Genomic DNA, 3057 nt, shown 5'->3' with positions numbered 1-3057 from the left:
AGCAACACAGCAGATTTAGGTGGACTCTGAATTTAGGAAAATGCTTTTGCAATCACACGAAACTCTCGAGATTATAGATTTGGGCCAGTTCAAAGACTGGTCCGTTCAGCCTCCCAGATTTCAGTGTTGACCGCCGAGTGTTCGTTCTGGGAGACCCGTTGTGGGCAGCATGGTGGGACACGAAGCCGAATGGACGTTAGATGTCAATAAAAGAAGATGCATAGCACTTCAGTCTGCTGGTCTGTACAGCAGACTGTACAGACCAGCAGACTGAAGTGCTATGCAGTAGCTCTAGGAAGTGACAACGCTGTCACTTCCTAGAGCTACTGCAGAGAGTCCCCTCTGCTCGAAGGAAAGTTTCCACAAAGGGCATCGTTTCGTGGCATTTTCTCAGTTGACGAACGTCACCGTGCAATACTAGTCTGCCCCTCAGGAGCCTGGTAGCCAACGTGCTTACATCACTCTTGGAATTTTTTTTTTCAGGAATGCAGAGACACCGTTCCTGCTGGTCCTGTCATACCTTCAAGTGCACACGGCCCTCTTCTCCTCCAAGGACTTTGCCAAGAAAAGCAAGCACCACGCTTACGGGGACGCTGTCGAAGAGATGGACTGGAGTGTCGGTATGTCGGTCTGTGTGTTCCGTGTGTACTTAAAGCGTGGAGCTGATCTGTGAATCTCCACCCTCGTTCCTTCCGATGCCTTTAGAGGCAGCAAAGATTCTTTTTTTCCAAAAAAAATGTCACGCAACGCGCGTGGATTCCGGCAGCGAAACAGCACGTGCGGAGCACCCCGAGCCCTGGGGACGTCTGTGTCCATGGGCTGGAGGAAGAGGCCAGCGCTCTGGTTCCCGTCACCGCGTGTTCCGTTAACAGTTACATACGAAGCTCGCCTCGTCCTTGGCGGAGTTAGGGCAGCGCCGGGTTTGGGACACAGGCCTCCCGCAGCCAGTGTCCGAGTCGCCGCCACGACCCGCCACGGTCCCTTTTTCCAGAGCGTGCGCCCTTCCTGCGGCGTCGCCGGCGGTGGCAGAGAGCCCCTGTCTTCCGTGTCCCTTCCCCTTCTCCCTAAGTGAATGACCCTGTTTCTGGGAAACGGGGCGTTCCGCAGAGGGCTGGGAAGGCTTTCCGTCGAGGCTGTGTTTGAAGAGCACGCCCTGCACGCGTGCAGGAGGAGTCGTGACCCTGCGCCTTTCACGTCCGCGTGAGAAGTCTTGACCCTGCGTTCTTGGCCCCTTGTGCATGGCTCGGCGGCCTTGGGTGTAGACAGGGTCGGGAAACAAGGCTCAGTGCGGAGCAGCGGGCTCGGGCCCGCTGGTTCAGGTCCCGTCTCCTCCGGGGACAAGGTTGTGTGTCGGCCCTGCTCGGTCCCTGTGCGCTAAGCTGTCCACATGCCACCACTCGGCCAGGTGGCCGGAGATCTCCGTGCACAGGGCTTCCTCTCCTCCCTCGCCCCTCTCTCGATTTTTCTTCCTTTTCCGGACAGTTTTTAGCTGTTTAATCTCGGCGTCGTGGAAATGCTTGAACGTCACCGCCTCGCGCGTGGCGCCGTTTCTGTCGCTGTGTCGTAAGCGGCGCATCGAGCGTGATGACGGGGTCGCTTGCCGTGGCGACTTCGACTTCAAGTTTGGCTCTGTTTTGTCTCGCGTCGCTTGGTTTAAATCTCGAAGGCCACTCCGTCCTCCCACGCGAGAAGACGGGGCCCTCGGTCCGGCCTCTCGGTCTTTCTTTCACGAACGTTGTGAACGTGTCGACTTTCTAGGTCTCCGGTCTGTCGTCTTTCCCCGAAGAATTCAGATGAGGCGGGTTCTAAGCTGTGGTTTTTCCCTTTAATGCTCTACGATCCTACAAAATAACAGAGGTGGATGCAAATAATAAATGTTGGCATAAACCAAACCCAGAACATTCCTCATGCTAAGATTTATAAGAAGAATCCATTAATTTTAACATTTTCACGTATATCGATGCGAGCCTGCCCCCTCTCATTTCTCATGAAAGTGTCGCTTGTCAGTCAATTTACATTTTTCACTCCTTAGCAGTCGGAATCAGTAGAATATTTTGCAGTGTGAATCTGTGGAATATTTTATCTCTTTGATGAGTGTGATAATATAATGTAACAAGTTTCTTAGACGACTCTGAAGATGTTGTTGCCCAGCAAGGAAGCCCGTGCTGCGATACTCACACGTATTGATTAATTTTTATTTAATTATTATGGCACTTATGCCTACCCTGACTCATTGAAAGTCTAACTTTCAATGTTTTTTTTTTTCTTTTTTTTTTAACTACTTGTCCTTGTGGAATAGAATAAAGACCATTCTTCAGTCTTTGAGCTCTGCATTAGACCCTGATATAATATTAATAGATGACTGGTTTTTTTCCTGAAAAATGAAATTCTTCCCCTAAGCCATTCCATTAATTTGCCAGGCTGTTTCTCTGTTCTCCTGCAAATTCAGTACATCTGAACGTTTTGAAGAACATGCCTTCTTTCCAAAAAGTGCCTTTTATGATCACACAGAAGCAGAGGGTAGCTTTCTGAATGATTCCATAACGAAATAAAATGGGGATGTTTGCTTAAAAAGTCGAGCCCCCTTTGCAAGAAGCAGTTAACGCAGAGGGCGTATCCATCTCTCTGTCCTTGGAAGCATTTTCCTTCACAAATGTTGAAGCAGCCTTATTCTGTGGAGCAGAGCTCTCCGGACCTGTGGAGACAGATTCATAACAAAGCGCCTGTACGGCTTAAGTGTCCGCCACGGCCAGCTCCGCCCCCGTGCTTAGTTCCCGCCAGTCTCAGCTGCGTGACTGTGTGTCTCGTGCTGTCGTGCTGCCCGAGGAAGGACTGGTCACACAGGTGTGGCGTGACGGCTGTGGAAAGGACACTCTTACCCCGTGTTACAGACGTGTAAGCCCAGGCACGCAGAACTGAAGGAGCTTGTCCCAAGCAGCTCTCACAGCTGGCGAGTGGCAGAAACAGAATTCAGATCCAGGCCGATGCTGGATCTTGCCTGCCTGCCTTCCTTCCTTCCTTCCTTCCTTCCTTCCTTCCTTCCTTCCTTCCTTCCTT

The 3057-nt window shown here is 51.4% G+C and overlaps 1 protein-coding gene across 2 annotated transcripts in view; it reads left to right on the top strand.

Moving 5' to 3' along the window:
- STS (steroid sulfatase) overlaps window positions 1–3057 on the top strand; it is a 125180-nt gene that overhangs the window by 74772 nt on the left and 47351 nt on the right. The gene's annotated exons all lie outside the window — the stretch shown is intronic.

The sequence above is a fragment of the Pteropus vampyrus genome, unplaced genomic scaffold (genome assembly GCF_000151845.1).
Source record: "Pteropus vampyrus isolate Shadow unplaced genomic scaffold, Pvam_2.0 Scaffold648, whole genome shotgun sequence".
Taxonomy (NCBI): Eukaryota; Metazoa; Chordata; class Mammalia; order Chiroptera; family Pteropodidae; genus Pteropus; species Pteropus vampyrus.
Note: the sequence above shows the minus strand (reverse complement) of the source record. Positions and strands in the feature narration are given on the sequence as shown.